This window comes from Bicyclus anynana, chromosome 6 (genome assembly GCF_947172395.1).
Source record: "Bicyclus anynana chromosome 6, ilBicAnyn1.1, whole genome shotgun sequence".
In the NCBI taxonomy this organism is placed as follows: Eukaryota; Metazoa; Arthropoda; class Insecta; order Lepidoptera; family Nymphalidae; genus Bicyclus; species Bicyclus anynana.
Window position 1 is genome coordinate 14,115,120 of NC_069088.1, and position 20,210 is coordinate 14,135,329.

Here is a 20,210-nt window from a genome sequence, read left to right on the forward strand (position 1 = left end):
CATGCCCATGGCCAGATTCGAACCTACGCCCTCCGAATCGAAACAGAAACGTGAAATCGCAGTCAAGGACTCACGGATAAAAAAGTTATAGCGGAAAGGAAAATATTGCTCACAAATATGAAAAAAGGCCAATATTGTTTATTAAGTAATATTGAAATTATTCGGCAGCATTATTTTGTTATGTGGGATAATTAGGGCGAGTTGAGAAGCCTTTGGCTTACTGCCTACTTAATTAAAGTATGCAAAGAGAAGACCCTCGTTGTGAAATTTTGTTCACAGCGACCTTCAGTTTTCCGGATAACTTGAGGTGAATCAATACAATTGGGAGCCTTCCTTTATGGAAACGTTTAATAAATAAAATAACTCGAGTTAACTTTGACACGACATCTTGATGGACTGAGGCCTGTACTGGCCAGACCTCCGCAACTTTATAAAAGCTGAATGTTTGTCAGTGAATGCTACTACCATAGATAAGTACACTACGGTATGTATGGAGTGTGGACTATGGTGGCATTTAGGAGGTAGCTAGTTTCTAGAGACCCTCACCTGTACAAGTATACAGCATGTTTTATTGTATTTTTCTCGATATAATATAAGAAACCATGTCCCCAGTAACTTAGCTTAGTGGCAACCCTTCGAAAAACACTATACAAAATCGAACTTTAAGGGTATCTAACTAGGGGTTGCCATGAAACAAAGTATATCTGGTGTCATTATTTGATATTATGCCAAGGAAAATATAAAAAAAAAAACTACGCTTTATACTTTAGACTTACTTATATATATACTTTAGACGGTTGATTGTCTATAATCTTGAAATTTGCTACCTCCCATCACCGTCCAAACTCTTACAAGTAGTTGACCTAACGTACTTATAATACCGTAGGAGTACGTTCTGACAAACTTTCAACTTTTGTAAAAATGAGGAAGGTCTAGCCGTTACAGGCTCTCGTTCTATAACAATTTAATAAATTGAAGTGTCAAAGCCACGGACGTGAGTCTAGTTCGCCAGATGCCACCGGTGTAAACACGGCTCGGTGCCCTTAGTACGAGATTGAATACGAATACCTCGCTACAGCTCGTTTCATGTAGGATGGCGCAAGTGGCAGTTCGTTTCACAAGTCTTTACTCTGGTTTCACTTTTAAAAGTTTGCCGCGATTCACGATAGTAGTACTTATTATGAACGTCATACAGGTGACTGTCACTATACTCTTGTTCTTTCTTTCTTTCTTTTCTTTCGTTCTTTCTTTCTTGTTCTTTTAGTGAGATTGTCGAGTGTAAAAACTTTATGGCGTGGGTAAATTTATTACTCAATTATTATAATTAAAATTAAGTAATCTTTGTTTTAAGCTGTTTATTTTGAAAACAACTTTTAAAAAAAATAATTCCGCCACGTTTCTGATACCAATGCTTTACAAAAGCCTTGGCCCGTGTTTCCCACTTAACATAATAAAAATAAAGATATTTTTTCATTATAAATAAATTATATATTACTTACTTAAAGATATAATAAAAGCCAGAGTGCATTTAGCACTGATTCCGTTCAATACACGGGAATAGGAATATTGGTCAGTTTTATAAAATATATGGCAAATATTCTTTATTAAAAAAAAAAATTGAAAATAAAAAAAAAATACATTTCAATACGACGATAACAATCGAATAACCCTAAGGTAGCATAATTCGATACTCGTTTTCGAATATCGAATGCCATGTATTGTATACTGCGTGACCGGTCATCATTGTTTCCGGTGCGAGGTAGCTATTGGCCGTGGGGACAATTGGAGTGATTGCAGACTTGTTGACGATTCTACGAGTACCACTATGGATAAGTCGTTGTTTTTTTTTATCAAAAAAATTGTTTACTTCGCAAAAGAGATAGTGGTTGACATTCACAAATTAAAAAAAAATATTTAAAATACATTTTAATTAATGTTATACCAATTTAAATGTTAGCTATAATATTTTTTAATTTAATTTTAACTAAATAGGTACCAGAGCTCGCCAACACGCATTAAAGCAGTTTAAGGTTAGTTTCCGTGATAGCCCCGTGGTGGCCCAGGTTCGAATCCAGTCTGGAGCATGCACCTCCAACTTTTCAGTTATGTGCATTTTAAGAAATTAAATATCACGTGTCTCAATCGGTGAAGGAAAAACATCGTGAGGAAACCTGCATATCTGACAATTTTGTTAATTCTCTATGTGTGTGAAGTTTGCGAATCCGTATTGGATCAGCGTGGTGGACTATTGGCCTAACCTCTCTCATTCTGATAGACGACTCGTGCTTTTAACAGTGAGCCGAATATATGTTGTAATGATGATTAGTTTAAGCCAAAAGCCATGTGTGGGCTAAAAACAAAATAGACTGATGAAGACTCAGACTAATTAGCTTTGAACTTGTATCGCACCCAAATTGACTAACAAAATTGTCTGTCATTTAACACCATGTGGCATGGAGCACGTCAATTCTCTTTCTACAAACGCTTACGCTTCGAAAATTAAAAAAATGTATGGGAATGAGGGTCTTGTCGATGACAAATGTCATTCCCATTTTAATTATATTTATTTAAGCCCTTTACAATCTAAATTACATAATATTTAGCACTTGCTATATAGTTAAAGTTCATCCCACAGCTGGGCAAAGGCCTCCCCCTTCCTCTTCCATTGTGTCCTATCCATAGCTGATCGGGTCCAGTATGTACCTTCAAGGCAATCAGATCGTCTTTCCATCTAGCAATCGGTCTGCCTCTTTTTCTTTTGCATCCCTTGGCCACTACGATGTTGTTACACTACTTCCGTTGTCATTCCCATACAACTTTTAATTATCGAAGCGTTTGCGATCGTAGAAAGAGAATCGATGAGCCAGGCGCTGTCCTTACACTACACACAACTATAATTTTAAATCCTAATATACACACGTGTCTATATCGATTATATAGAGGCAGTTTGTAATAAACACATTAGATCATGATCATATACTTTTGACAGAGGGGTAACGTCAGGTCCTATAGTGATTGGTCTGAGGATGAAGATGACATAATATCTTCAAATGATTAGTTATTCCCAATGAAAACGTAATGATTGTAAATCTAAGCGCAGGCAAGTGCATGTTAGAGAAACGGTTGTCAGGCTTCGGAAGCCCACTGCATTGTTAATGCACAATCATGCTCGGCTAAGACTATTACTAACGATGGGTATATTAATAACCTGACTGTACTAGATATACATAGTTCTGGTCTTTTTACTATTATAATCCAAACATGATAACAGTGTTTCAATTTACATACTGGACTGGTCGAATAAAACTAAAGTCTCACTCACTCACACTTAATGGAAATGGGCCGGCCACATCTCAAGATATGTCGACAAAAAGATAGACTATTGAAACAACATGATTGAAAGGTCCATTAGGAAAAACAAAATGTGGGAAGACCAATCAGACGGTGGGCTGTTGATATCACTCAGATAGCCGGAAATGAATGGATGAAATCTGGCAAAGACGAGGAGGGAGTTGTGGAAGAAGATGGAGGAGGCATTTACCCTTTCAGAGGAACATACTAACTAATATTACTAACATAATTTAAGGAAACTTGCTAACAAACTACTAACAACTTTTGAAATGTAATTTATAAATGTAAATGTAAACGGCTTTTTTATTTATTTATTTATTGCTGGTCTAATGTTGAGTTTCCTGAGAAAAATTCAAAGTTTTTTTTTTATTTTTATTCTCTACAAGTTTGCCCTTGACTACAATCTCACTTGATGGAGTGATGCTGTAATCTAAGATGATGAAAATCCACATCCCTTTCGTTTTCTACACATCGTAACGGAACGCTAAATTGCTTGGCGTTATATTTCTCGTCTCAGCTTTGATGCGCTTGTGTCATATATAGTAGTGTTTTTCAGATAGCATGGATACGGTGACAGTCGCTTGTATGACGTTCGTAATACGTACTATTATCGTGAAACGCGGCAAACTTTCAAGAGTAAAACGAACTGTCCCCCGCACCATCCTACATGAAATATATTGTAGTATAAAACCTTTGCAGTCATACGATTATTTTCCACAGTGTAGAGTTATGTAATTTTTTTTATGGAATACGTATCGAATCACACTATGTAGCTTATACTGATAAGCTACACGTGGTCTCCTCAGAGTGCAACTAATTTCGATATGCCAGTAGGTACTTAAGCCTTGGCGAAACTGGGAATTTACTTTTCAATTAGATACGAATTAAGATTAGAATGTACAATTAAATGTAAAACAAAATATACTGATTTTATTGGTTTAATTCGTTGAAAACTCAGCTAGCTAACTAAAAACATTTATTTTACGGTAGACGGTATTTATTTTGTGGTAGAAAACTCTCTATTTTAGAATTTAAACTATCGTGAGTATTATTTATTTATTTATATTAATTGAATATGATTATTGTTAATCGGGATCATGGATGGTTGCTGCCGACAGCGTGGAAACTGCTATTTCTTTGGAAATTAACTTAAATTCGGAACAAGATAGTGTTAGTTTGATTTGCTTACAAGACAACGAATTTAATGAAGATGACATTAATGAACCGTCGGAGAGTGTAACGGAACCTTCACTCCACCACTCAACCCCTCGCAATCTTCGCAATCGTGCCGCGTTGCAAGAACTAGCTCATGACTAAGGGCCCCGTATGGGTTCCATAGTAGGGCATACTCCGACCTATCTTTTCTATCAACACATCATCTAATCCTTATACATACATAACCTCTTTCACACACTCCAACTATCTCTTCCATGGTCTTTCCTTTCCTCTTGCGTTCTTCCACTTGCAATGTTTATTTTTCCTATATTTTTTTTTAAATGAATTGATTATACGATAAGCAAGTTTTATTTATAAGATCGCTGCGCACAATACCTAGAAGCTTGTGGAGGATATTTATGGTTTTCCTGCTTTGATGGACTTAAATACACTCGTTTAATACCTACCTTTAATAACTAAATATGCACTAAAACATTTAAATTATTGAATATACTCGAACAAATCCTCTACAATCATGTAAATGAAAGATGGTAAAAAAAAATACCAGATAGAGGAACAAGCCTACAATATTTAATTGTAGGCTTCTTTTCTAGTGGGAAATTGTATCTGGTGGTAGCTAAACTTTTTATCCAGGATACATGAAATAAAATCATAGTAAGGAAAAGGAAAACTATCACAGCAAAGTAGAAATAAAATTTGGAAGATTAAAATTGTCGTCTAACCAAAAACCACCATTCTAAGCATAGTGCGTATCCCGACACGCAATTAGCCAGTTATTATGTTACGTAGGCCAACCATGTGTCAACGACATATTGTCGACCAATAGCGAGTGACTCGAAAACATCGCAACAAAAGAGAGTAATAATTTATATAGTTTTGAAAGTTTCAATTATGAAATAAAATCATTATAAATTATTAAGAAAGTTAATTACATAAGAAACAAAAAATACTCAAGAAGACTCAAGAGTCATAGTTTAGAAGTAAAACCGATATAAGTTACAAAAACAGAGATTACTTTGTGTATTTATTTATGTATAGGTTATTTAAAAAATAGATTTTCGAAAACATCAACATATATTTTTTCTATATTTTATCTCGTAGTGCGAATCTTAGGCCTACTGTATTTACTCCAAACCGCGGAGCACAGCTAGTATTTAAATACATTTAATTTATAACCGTGGCGCTCGTAATCGGAAGCGATATCGACGGTTTGAGTCGAAAGACTGTGAAAGTTGCATTTTTGTCGTCGGACGTAACTTTGTACAGAACGCTGAGACGTCCGTATATTAAATACTGTTAACAACTTCTTGTTTTATTAGACTTCTTTCGCTGAATTAAGAATGCGGAACTATCATACTTTCTCTGTTTCTGACTTAGATAATATAGAAATAACGTAAAATAATTTTTCATGTTCTATATCCCTACTTTTTTCCTGGATATGTAATAATATTAAAAATTAAATCCCCAGTCGACAGTGTCTTAGCTTCAGGGCAACCATTTGTATTTGGTTCTCTAGTGAAGGGTTGCCATGAATCTTTGCCTATGGTTAGAGTAATGGCTAACGAAACTGCTGCCTTCAAAAAAGGAAGTATGTCTGGCTAATATGCCTTCAAAATCACCGCAAATAGTGTTCTGAATTTGACTACTACACTGTGCGCACACATTTTGTGTTTATTTACAATATATTTATGTATATAGTTTGTACACTTCCTGAACACACAACTCGACATTGTAGACAATATTTAGGTATTATTATATTAAATTACTTGCTTAGTATGCTACTGAATAAAATGAAATGAAATTAAGACAATCAGTTTCGACGCGCTAGCGGCATGTCTAATAATATAAAATCTTTGTCAGGCTGCTCATTTTAGTTTATTTTATGGTAAGTAGGTAATATTTGTTATAAGTACTTAATATATATTCTGATGATAAATTCAATGTCGAAGTAGGTGAAAACGTCGAAACCATCTGTCTAAATACAAACAAAAAGTGAGGGTACAGAGTACCTACTTACGAGTACGCTAATGTGACCTTCAGCCTCCTTCAGGCAGATGTCGGCAACAATTTAAGTGTTCTTTTTATATACAGGTTAACATTATCGCAGGTTTGAGGTTACAAAAGATTAAAAATGCATCAACTCAATGACAGTTACGTAACAGCGTGAGATAAAATGATAACCAATTCATTATACAAGAAGATACTTTGTTGTTTCACATTTTTAATGGCAGGCGTCCACTAATCCGCATCGTATGTATTGGACGCATCGCATCGAACCTCATTTATTAGCCTCAATAGCTCAACGGTAAGAGCGGTCGGACTCATCACGTGGTGGGTCGATCCCGCTCCGTTAGTCTATTGTCGTACCCATTCCTAACAGTCTTTCCCGACTAATTGGAGGAGAATGGGAATGTTGGTCATATTAAAAAAAGATGCGGATCTGTGGACGCCTGTCGTAAACATGCGACGAACGAAATAGTATCGTGAAAAGAAATAGACAAACTTCAACCAATAGCGGTGCAACCGGAAATAACGCTATCTCTTGCATTGCATTAGGAAGAAAGTGATGGGATTAGGACGACTCCGCCGCCATTGGACGATTTTTTGTCAATTTTTTTCACCTGTTGTTAGCACCTAAAAGATAAAGAGTCTCCTTTCAGAATGTAAGTAATATTTTTATGGTACTTTAGTCAACAAGGAACCATTATAGCTTGTATCTAGCGGCTCGCTTTAACCCGCTTGATGTCATCGGTCCAACTAATGGGGGATCAACACTGCGCTATCCAGTACGGGGTCGCCATTTATAAAACCTTGGGGACCTCAACCCAACATAGCTACTAACTAAATGAAATCCGGTTCGGGGCATGCACCTCCAACTTTTCAGTTGTGTGCATTTTAAGAAATTAAATACCACGTGTCTCAAACGGTGAAGGAAAAACATCGTGAGGAAACCTGCATACCAGAGAAATTTCTTAATTCTCTGAGTGTGTGAAGTCTGCCAATCCGCATTGGGCCAGCGTGGTATACTTAGAACTATTTGGCCTAACCCCTCTAATTCTAAGAGGAGACTCGAGCTCAGCAGTGAGCCGAATATGGGTTGATAAAGAAGAAATGAAATTAAGACAATTAGGCAATAAATGAAATAAAGACAATTAATAACATATCTAACATTATAAAATCTTTGTCGGTGACTGATTCTATTGCGTATCTTCTCATTTCTAATTTGATCACACAGATGGATCAAGTTATGCCCGGAGTCATAACTTGATCCATAGCCCGCTCAAGAAAACCTCATTATTTACTCTAATGATGTCTATAATTTGGAACCAAATAGTCTGTAAAAACTTGCAAACCTTCCTGTTGATTTGAAAAAAAATGTAGTCAGTCAAGTATTGGGTAATAAAAAGTAATTAGGAATCAATTTAAAATAGATATTATACCTAACTTAACTAATACGAATTGCTTCATTTTGTAACCTGATCCGAACGTAAGCATTTTCCTAATTATTATTTAAAAATAAATTCTTAGTTGAGTTAATTAATGACATGTAGTTGTAGGTACGGGATAAAGTTAGCAACAAATAAATTGAAATAGTTTTTGTAAAAGTTACACATCGAATCCTCTCGATATATATGTAAGTTACTCAGTGTTATAAAAAAAATTGTAATCCTCCTTCTGTACACCATAGATAATGTATATTTCTATTAAATCTCAAGTTAAACAACGATGATGAAAATTATTTTTAGAAAATGCAATTTTATCACTAGCATTTCAATTTGCAGGCAAATTCGCAATACCACATTTTGCGGTTACGAACTAAAAGATCAAACGAACACTTTTTTAAATTGCCTACCTAACATTCAGTGTTAAATAACTAAGTGCCGGCATAATATATCTTGGGAGATGCAGAGTAGGTAGTCTGTTTAGTATAGTTTGTATAGTACTTTTAGAAGTCTTTCTGGCTTTGATGTTTGGGTATACTAAGGTATACCCTAACATCAAAGCCTAGAAGAAGTTAATTTTCCGTGAAATGTTACAAATTGCGTGGTACCTACATTATCTCGTTTCAACGCTCAGAAATTTTTATCATCTGGTAACCCAGTTAGTACCCAGAAAATAACATAATAGTAATCATTTGGAAAAAAAGTCGGTTGTCTGTAAAGTCGGTTTACTGACGATAGTTGAATGTGACAACGTCATAAGAAAATACTGATGGTTGTATTTATCAAAAAAAAAAATGTTCGTTTTTCTAAAATTAATCTTCATAGACCAGAATATAGTTTATTTCTTGTAAAAAAGTTGGCAACCCTAGAGCGAGGGAACGACGCATGACGTCATCTTTTTTCGAGTTTGCATCTAGCTTCATCGAATTATAAGACGTTGTCACGTCAAAATGTTCCACATATCCTGGACTAAAAGTAAAATAACAGAGCATTGATATACGATCCTTATACTTTCCAACACATTCTATGAAGTTATATTTCGCCTTACGAAGCCTTACGTGCCACAACTCACGCTCCCCGCCGCCCAAATACCCAAATTGGGTGTCATTAACCGCGCCGAGAAAAATGTGCCGCTAGCTCGCTAGACAGTGCTAATGGAGAATGACAATTGTTCGAGCGACTCTCTAAACTCGTGATATGTTCGCGCGATCCCAGCCGCTGATTTTAATTATACTCTCGCCTTTATGCCGATAGTAATAAGGAGTAGGGGATCAGTGTCGTGCGAGTTCACGGTGAGTTTGCGGCACGGTGAGAGGAATGCAAACGATCCGCCTTTCACACGGCACGAAACCGGCAGGGTTGCACGCGCTGTTGCCGACCGAATTCTACAATGTATGTGGTACTCTGATTTGGCTAACTATAACTATAATTAGAGTCTATAGCCCAGTGGATATGACCTCTGCCCCCGATTCCGGAGGGTGTGGGTTCGAAACCGGTCCGGGGCATGCACCTCCAACTTTTAAGAAATTAAATATTAAGTACCTGTCTTAAACGGTGAAGGCAAAACATTGTGAGGAAACCTGCATACCAGATTTTTTTTAATTCTCTGCGTGTGTGAAGTCTGCCAATCCGCGTTAGGCCAGCGTGGTGGACTATTGGCCTATCCCCTCTAATTCTGAGAGGAGACTCGAGCTCAGCAGTGAGCCGAATATGAGTTGATAATGATGATGAACTATATCATGGATGCAAACACCCTATTTTACACATTCACTGTCCAAACATACTCGCAAATGATGTAGCTTATTAAGTAATACAGAAAATACTATACCATCTCGACCTGAAACTCCTAGATATATAACATGTAAATTGTAAGTGACAACATAAATTATATAAATCCGTTTGTCCACAACATGAAAAATTAAAGCAATTTTTCCTAATTTTTAACTCTAATCATAAACGCGGGAGATGTTCTAAGTTATTACGATTCTGTTAGTATCAACGGGCGGTTTCAAAATTATTGAAGATTCCGAATTGAATCCCGAAAACGATCTCTACATTTGACAACCCTACATTAAGGTTTTGGAGAAACCTAATTCGATTCCCGTTTGAGTCAATTTGTTATTTTATATTTTTTAAATAGACAATTAGATTAATATAATAATTTAACAAAAAAACTAAAAATAATATATTAGTTTATATACTATTAATAAACAAATCGATAGAATAATGTGGTCCAGGTTCAGTGGTTAATTACCTTACCATAAAAGAACCCAAATCAATCGATGCCACCTAGAAAACCAATCAGGAATATAATATGGTGATTTATAAATTAGCTGATTACCCTGATTGGATACTTTGCGTACCTACCTTCCAAATTCATTTCACATCAGGTGAGATCGCAGTTCGTTGACTCAACGATAAAAAAAAACTTTTTTTTTCAGATTAGCTGTCGAGCCGCAAACGGACGGAATGAGAACAGCCGTATTCCGGTTCACGTACACTTGACGGAGCATTGAAAGGAGAAAGGATTTAATACGCTTACTTAAATGCACTTATAAAATTTAAATTTACAACGAACTCCGAAACGATATCTCGAGCAAATTGTAAGTGTAGTGGTCACGGAGTAAAGAATGATACAGAATGAGCCTATACAAGCAGCGCGGTGAAACCCATAAAAAATAAACAAACGCCATGCGTCTATTTGACATCGGTATATACGAACTTTTCTTTCATAATTGTATTTCAAGATTTAACACTAACAACAATTACGTAAATTGATATCATAATAGACTAATAAATCAAATTACCCATAAAAATACTAAACTACTACTACCACTACCAAAAATATGTTTCAGTTTTTGTAAACAGTTTTTAAAAACATAAGACGCCATTTTTCTTGAATAATATTGAAAATCACTGATGTGGCGCTTTGTGTCGACTCAAGAATGAATTCGTTTTTAAATTTGTATTTGGAATGGCTGCATCCCTGCCGTGTTCCGTAAGCTCTATCTGCCTATTATTCTTTATTCTGCGAGTGTATGTAGTAAGAAATAAAACTACTGTTTTACCTACAGTCGTATTAAAACCCCATTAACACGACGATTAAAGTTTTTTAAGAAGAAATAATTATTTTACAAAGAAAAACTGCTGAGTTTCTTTCAGGGTCTTCTCGGTAAAATCTGTTTTTCAAATCAGTGATAGTCACTATTAATTAAAGAACTTGAATATAAACTAATGCTTACATAATTAACTAATAAACATATTTGTAAGAGTGGATTTAAATTCAAAATACATTCACAGATTTTGAGACTAAAATAGTCTCAAAAGGAGGTGACTGTTGCAAACATGCTATAAAAATAATAAAACGAGCCTACCTGCAGTTTTTTTTTTGAACCTCAATAACGGGGATTATTTATGATTATTAAGGGTTTATTTAAATCAACGATTATTAAGGGTGGACTGAAATTCGAAATACGCCCGCAAAGTTCAAAATTGTATTGTCTTTTCGATAACAAACGGGGATAAAGGAGGTTTTTCAACAAACCTAATTATGACTTATGCTTTAGGGAAACAGCAATATTTTCGAAGTCTTTTTTCTGAGCATAGAATTACAAGCAGACATAATATCTCCAAAAGGAGATAGAATTAAGAGGTCAAGACAGGATTAGGGTTGCCCCAATAAATAAAAAACAGCGAGAAATTCTAAATTTTATGATAGTAATGCAATCAAGCTTGTTTTAGTAAACATAACTTAATGGAGCGATTTTTTTTACTTAAAGGTATATTAGGGACCTCTGAGTCTACTCATTGATCCGTCAAATTTACCTAAAGTTTAGCCTAGCCTGTGATACCTACCTTACAACTTATATAATATACGAAATTAAATCATAACTAATGTAGTTTTATGCCCTGTTTAAAGTTTATAATTAAGTAATTTAGATCAACGATAAATAAAAGCTATAATAGAATTAAATAGACATAAGTAAAGAGCTTAGGTACTCATTTACAATGTTTGATGCAGTAATTGTCGCTACATAACACTGTATGTAACTTGTATACAGAGAGCTTTAATTTTACAATTAAGTCAATTTAAGGTCAACGATGTGTTACAACACCATGTCAGTTGACACAGAATTGTTTAAAATGTAATCACCAAGGCCTTCAGTAATTAAACCAGTTGTGACAACCCTGGCGATATTGAAATAAATCAATTTGGTGAATGTGTCTTAGACAATTTGGTCCAAATACATAATTAATTTTTAACCTATATTATGCTCGTGCATGTGTTTAATTTAATGATAATATAATTATTTTCCACCTAACCGTTAGGAACTAGCTTATCCTTATAATATTTATAATTACATATTTTATTAATGGTTCTTGAAATTTTAGAAGAAGCGCACTAAAGGTCGCCATTGACGGTCAATTATTCTCACGTTTCTGAAAAGCAAACGGCAGTACCCACGCGGCATACTATACAAGTCATGTACGCAGTGACCAACACACGATCAATTATAGTCGTGGGTGCTACAGAAACGTGAGAGTAATTGGCCGTTTGTGGCTAACATAATGTCAAAGCGAAGCTTGACCGGGTCCGCTAGTTTATTAAACAACTTTTAGTTAAGTACAGTTATTTTAGTATTGTGGCGGCAAAATGAATTCCTTACTTACCATTTATTCAGTATCCAAGCTAGGTATAATAGGAATGAGGTTCATTTTATATTAAAGTAAATGTTTATAAATATGGTAAATAGATTTTGGGTAATTAAGGAGTCAAAATGTTAAGATACTGGCTGGCGTTCGCTCGAATTAGGCTGATACGCTGCCGCGTATCTCGATAAATACATCGCGTACAAATCGGTTCAATAATTTGGTTTCTACGTAGCCGTCTAAACATCTAAATACATATTATCATTATCATTCATTATCTAAAGACTCATTAGAAATACTCGGTATCAATAAAATTGACAATTAGTACAACAGGTTCCTAGTTTGTGTAGAGGGTTAGAAAAAGTCAGTAAGTATGTATACTAAAGCTATTCTCCAGGAACTGTTTACCAGCAAACTTATTAAAAATGAGGGTATAAATCACTAGTCATTTTACACTTAATAATAATTATAATTAACTCGTTCTTAAAGTAATGAAAAATATTTGATTACTAAGCTTAAAACAATTAGATATAGTTAATATATTTTGAATAATATTTTATAAAACAACATAATTTAAAATAAAAAAGGAATGAAATGACATTTGACGGCCTCCGTGGCGCAGTGGTATGCGCGGTGGATTTACAAAACAGAGGTCCTGGGTTCCGATCCCCGGCTGGGCAGATTGAGATTTTCTTAATTGGTCCAGGTATGGCTGGTGGGAGGCTTTGGCCCCGGCTAGTTACCACCCTGCCGGCAAAGACGTATCGCTAAGCGATTTAGCGTTCCGGTACGATGCCGTGTAGAAACCGAAAGAGGTGTGGATTTTCATCCTGCACCTTACAAGTTAGCCCGCTTCCATCTTAGACTACATCATCACTTACCATCAGGTGAGATTGTAGTCAAGGGCTAACTTGTAAACAATAAAAAAAAACATGCGTTTTCTACCCTCATTTCTAATATTGTGTTTGTTAGTACAGTACTCCTCGATTATGGCTTTAGTATAGGTATTATCATTCAGTATGTATTTCAGTAGAGGGCCCATTATACCCAACAATACCGCTAGCTGCACTTGTGTCAACATGTTTTTCGCGTCTGCAACATCGTGAGTGACGCAACTCGGTACCAAAACACGTGTATTATCGGTTATCGGTGTATTAATATTGTTCGATATTCAATATTGTGTACCATTGTTTAATCTCCACGAACTTTATCGCATTTAGAGCTGTATAGTTGTACTGGGGGCTTGACCTTGATACTGTATATTTGACCTTTGCAACGCCATAGCTGCCGCGTCCGTGCCGCGCTTAGCAAGATGAGAAAACTCGCGTATCTGGGGTAGGTACGTGCTCTGCTTATAATCTACGACACCGGGAAGATAGCAGCTTAGAGTGGCATTAGCTGCTATACGTGGTAGTAAAATATGAAGTAAATTCTCACTCTTACACGAGCACTAGAGGCATAGTGCAACGGAGACACCGACGAGTTTGAGCGAGGTCCCGGAGCCAACCAAAATGAACTGACTGTAGCCATCCCTGGGTTTTAGTGGTAAATCCCTAAATAAAAAGAGATCCCCCTAAACAAAAAAAAAAAAAAATTAAAATCTAAACTTACCTACCACCTAAAAATAAATTGTCAAAACTAATCCTTAATTAAGGTTCCATACGACTACGCAAACCCGAACATAATTAATAAAGTGTCTAGAAAAATCCCATTTAAAACATTTAAATATAGAAGAATATTTTATTTCAGAAGTGGGATAAATCCAAAACTCAAGCAACCGAAGCAGTACAGAATATTACTTAGAACGAATTAAACACAGAGTAATACGGAAAATGCTAAACCCGATGCTAAATTATGCTAGGCCCTCTCCAATAAGTTCATGTGCCTGCAGCTCTAACGGCAGGACAACCGATAAAACTGATCGTGTGTTATATCACTGATCACTTATTGGATGGTGAGCGGCTAGCATTAGGAATACATGACAGCAAATTAGATGCGTGTAAAAAATAACTAATGAGAATTGGCACTGGCGGCGTTCACACTCGGAAAGGAAATTCGATTACTATCACAATGTAGCGGAGTGCCTGTAGTTACCACTTACTCGTGGTTAATAGTTATAGTTGCGCCTACATTCGCACATGCTGCTATAAAACGCTCAAGATGTTAAGCGAATCTTAACTTTTATTACCTACTTATACTTTCTTTTTATTGTAATGCGTTGAGACAAGTGGGTTAATGTGTATCTTAAATAAAAATGTATATTATGTGTAGGCGAGCGTGACATTCAACTAATCTAAGAATTTGTTCACCATTAAGTGATCGGATGAACCTCTTATTATGCTCGAATATATTCTTACTATATAAAAATAAGTCGGGTTTTCCTTCCTGACGCTATAACTCCAGAAAGCACGAACCGATTTCCACGGTTTTGCATTCGTTGGAAAGGTCTCGGGCTTTGTGAGGTTTATAGCAAAGAAAATTCAGGAAAAGGTAGGGGTAGGGTAGGGGTAGAGGTAGGGTAGGGTAGGGGTAGGGTAGGGTAGGGGTAGGGTAGGGTAGGGGTAGAGTTGGGTAGGAGTAGTTGAAAGTTTACATCGAGTTCCACGCGGACGAAGTCGCGGGCGTCCGCTAGTCTACTAATAGAAATTGAAACTACAAAATCTAATAGGATCTATTCAAAACTATTCAAACATATTTATAATCGGTGAACATACATAAAAAAAAAGATTCCGACGAATTGATAACCTACTGTTTTTTTTGAAATCGGTTAAAAATTGAGGGTAAAAGATATAATACAATAGTTGATATAAAATTGGATACATAAGTACCTATATCTCATAGGAGAAAGGAGGCAACCAAGCAAAGACAAGTGGGTAATTTAAAACAGAATTATGATGATGATATTGATGATGAGTTCATCTAAGATTAACATTTAATTAGTCTCCATATAATGATGTCTAGTCCCAAGCAAGCAAGTTCATAAACCTCAGTAGCTCAACGATAGGAACGGTCGGACTCATCACAGAGAGGTAGTGTTCGATCCCCGCCCCGTTTGTCTATTGTCGTACCCACTTCTAATACAATCTTTCCCGACAATTGGAGGGGTAATGGGAATATTGGTCATATTTAAAAAGATATGGCAAATATTCTTTTTATAAAAAAAAATGTCTTAAGCAAGATCTATGGTTTCGTCGAGAAATCAATCTTCAATCAACCGCGATTGTTTTACAAATAGCACTAAAATCTTAGGCATTTCCGAGATTGCCTAAAGATAATGTTACATTGATAAAACGAGAATCTAATCTTCTAACGAGCACGAGGTACCTACGGAACTCTAAAAACGTTCGCCGGGCCTCGTGGTTCAACGCACCAGGTCGTCGCACCACGGTGTACCGTACGATACCATAAGAAATGAGCGCTGGGGCGAGCTATACATATTATGCGGTGATCGCTCAACTCTGAACAGAATGTTCTGAATGGAGCCACTTCCCAATTTGGGCGGATTGCTGGCCATTATCACTGGAATGTGACGTCATTTGAGGGAAAACGAGTTACAGGTGCCGGATTAGCGTGCATAATGAACACAATTTGCTTTATTTATACCTATAAAAAAAAACAACACAGAGTGTAGGTACACTCTGTGTTGTTTTTTTTTAAATTATTATTGACGTACTAAGTAGATAGCCCATATGATGGTGAGTGGAAACCAAAAGAACACTTCGCAGGTGTTGCAAGGACCAAGTAAGGAGCACTTCCTACTAAATGTCGATCCGTGACCATCAACTTGAAGCGTATGTGATAAGCCTCGTGTGCCTGTAATTCACTGGCTTTCAAACCAGAACGCAGTAATGCTTTTTAGCGGCAAATTAGCAAAGTAGTACTTCCCCGAGCTCTACAACTAAATATCAAAAAGGATTTAACACATTGTTAAAAGGTCCCTGGGAAATGCTTTTAAGCATCCTGGTCGTAGGTATCTACCTCGGTATTCTTAATAAAACTATCTAAAAGTATATAAGGTAGTATAGTAAAACTACTTAACAGTACTTGTACCTAGGAATTATCTCATATTTGTACCAGTTGATATCAATATTGATTCCAGATAGTACAAACGTTGCGTATTTTATTCATAAGTAGATTGATAGCTCCACGATACAGCATTAGTACAACAATAAATAGAGATACATATATAAAAAAGAGCTTACAGGTACTTAAACTACTTGTACATATATATGTTTTATGTGCCTATATACTACAGCAATACTATAACTTATTTATTTTATTTAAATTATGTATTGTTTGTTTATAAAATGTTATTCAAAATATATTAACTATATCTAATTGTTCTAAGCTTATTAATCAAATGTATTTTGATTAATTTCAGAACAAGTTAATAATAATTATTATAAGGTGTGAAATGACTATTTTTAATTTGTTTGTTGGTAAACAGTAGGTACACAGCGAGTATGGTATAGGCACAGTATACTGCAGTAGGTAAGTATTATTTGAAATGTAACAGATAACTTACTTATGATAATATTTTATTTATTGTCCAAGTTAGCCTGATAATCAGTATCAGTTTCGTTGAATAAATTATTCCTATGTTAGAATTTAACGTTACTATTTGGCTATTACAGATAGGCACCGAGGTACTCATATATTGTCTAGTATAGTATATTGTTGGCATATGTCCTAATCCTAAGATCCTAAGAGATCTTCACTAAGTCGCATTTCTCATTCTATCAGTTCTTTCGGATGTTTTTAAAACATAGTAGATACAATAAAGAGAATAAATAAATACGATACCAATGATATTTTATACTAGAGATAATTTCAATTAGTCGCTTAATAAACAACGAAAGTTATTTAAACACTTAATACTTAAATATTGTCTACAATGTCGAGTTGTGTTTTTAGGAAGTGTAAAACAAAAACTATTTTACACATAAGTAAATGTTTTTTTTAAATAATATTTGCCATATCTTTTAAATATGACCAATATTTCCATTCCCTCCAACTAGAACAAAGGGAAAGACTGTATGAGTTGGTACAACAATAGACCAGGGCGGGAATCGAACCACCACCCACCGGTGATGAGTCCGACCGTTCTTACCGTTGAACTATTGAGGCTTTAAATATATAATGTAAGTATCATAAAATTGTGCATGTGTGCGCTTAGTGGAGTCGCTAAATGCGGATCACTTTTTGATTTTTTTAGACACATAGCATATCTATAGTATAAAATAATCATTGTACGATATAATCGATGCAGTTATACTTTTTGGGTGTAGCCTGTACTTCATAAATCATTTAATTAACAAGGTTAACCTTGTGTTAATTTAATGATTTTTAAAATGAAATTTAAAACGATAACTATAATAAACTAAAAGAAATCAATTAATGTAAAAGCATTACTATGTCGATATCCTGTTGATAGTGAGGTAGGTATTAACGCAATAAATAACATTATTTTTTATCTCTGATATCGTGTTTTTACTGTAGGATCAACTATGGCTATCTACTTTAGGTTACAAGCTGATCCACGATCAAAGACGGAAAGATAGAAGTTTTAATTCATGCGACATTGCGTAGTTATGCTAGCCACCCACGGTCCGGTATACCCACATGCAGCGCTGCCGGCATGACGTCCGGTAAAATAAAACTAACTGACACCGACGATCAAGTAATCTCGCATGCCTGCAGCGCTAACGCCTTAACAGCCGATAAAACTGATCGTGTGTTGGTTGCGATGTGCATGACGACCAACACACGATCAGTTTTATCGGATGTCAAGCCGTTAGCGCTGCAGGCGTGTGCGATTTCTTACTTACTAGATCGTCAGTGGCTGGTGTAATGGTCGCGATCTTTGCTTCAAGTCGAGCCGTCATGCACATCGCGATCAACACACAATGACTTTACCGGACGTCATGCCAGCAGCGCTGTGGGTATACTAAAGCCATACACGATGCGCATTGTTTAAAAAAAATAAGAAAGGGAGGTAGAAAACGTATGTCATTTCATAACTTGTTTATTTTAAATTACTTACATCGTTTTTTTATAAAATGTTATTCAAAATATATTAACTAAGTATATCTAATTGTTCTAAGCTTATTAAACAAATTTATTTTCATTTATAAATTTAAGACCAAGTATATTTTATTTAGTGGGTAGCTAAACATAATAACTTAAAAAAAAGAAAATTTTCAAAAATGTTACCTACCTAACCTAAACCTACCTATGAGTCAGATTCGCACTTCAGATTTTGTTTTTAATAATATGAGCAATATACTCATTCCCCCACCAATTATAAATAGTCCTAGAAAAAGTATATCATTCTCCCTTCACGGATAAGACATTAGTGCAGCGGGCGGGAATCGAATTTATGACCTCTCGTTTGTATCCGGCTCCTTTACTGTGCAGCTATTGGGGCTTCAACTTACGTTGTTATCGTTAGTAGCAACAATAATAATCATAACTTTGGAATGCAATAAAGTTCTACGTCCGTAACTACATTCTTGAAGTTTCACACGGAAAGACCAAAGAAGGTCTTTGAAGATTTCGTAATCAAGTGATCAAGTCTAGCTCCTACATTTTAAGGGGCACTAGAGGAAACCAATCTAGGTACTACCGTTGCAAAAAATTGGAATGAAAAAATCTCATTTTTTAATTCAATTTTTTTTTAGAAATAGCTTACTTATATTACAGCCTTTCTTGATGAGTACTGTTTACCAACAAACAAATTAAAGATGAGGGTATAAATCACTAGTCATTTCACACCAATAATAATTATTAACTTCTTAAATTAATGAAAATAAATTTGATTAATAAGCTTAGAACAATTAGATATGGTTAATATATTTATATAACATTTTATAAACAAACCATACATAATTTAAAATAAATAAGTTATGAAATGACATGCGTTTTCTACCCTCATTTCTAATTTGTTTGTTAGTAAACAGTACTCCTCGAGTATGGCTTTAGTATAGGTAAGTAGGCTATTTCCCATTCTATCCAGTATCCACATCAACCAGGGGTACCTACCTATAAACCTATTTCAGCCAAATCGTGGCGTGAAGAATCTAATTATGTGAAGATTCTACCTCAATTTATGATTATCAGATTAATCCGAACACAAAAAGTGTTTACCGATATTCCGTAGCAATGCAGGCAACAAGGTAATTACAAAACAAGGTATGCGTATGCGCTGCAATCATGTAGGTACCTACCTACCTATTGTTATCATTATCACAATGCCGTTATCGAAATTCGATTTGATCTTATGACATTTTAATTCGATGGTACATTCGCGAATTTTTGTGCGGTAACAACAAACAACTAAATGATAACTAAGTGATAACATGTATTAATAGATCAGATTTCTTAAATTTACGCCAAAAACACAGAACCACAACAGAACTCTGTAAACTGTAAATTGTACTTTATGTCTACTAAAGCTAAAGTTGTGGTATAGTTTGTTAATCAACCTACCAATAATCTGGAATTCATAATAACGCTTCTTCTATGATTCAAAATCCAATGGACGAACGATAACTGGAGGCAACAGGTTGTCTAGTGTTTATACTGCTGGTA

At 35.4% G+C, this 20,210-nt stretch overlaps 1 protein-coding gene across 1 annotated transcript in view; it reads right to left on the reverse strand.

Annotated features, from left to right (window-relative positions):
• LOC112053617 (cyclic AMP response element-binding protein A) overlaps window positions 1-20,210 on the reverse strand; it is a 148,959-nt gene that overhangs the window by 128,232 nt on the left and 517 nt on the right. The gene's annotated exons all lie outside the window — the stretch shown is intronic.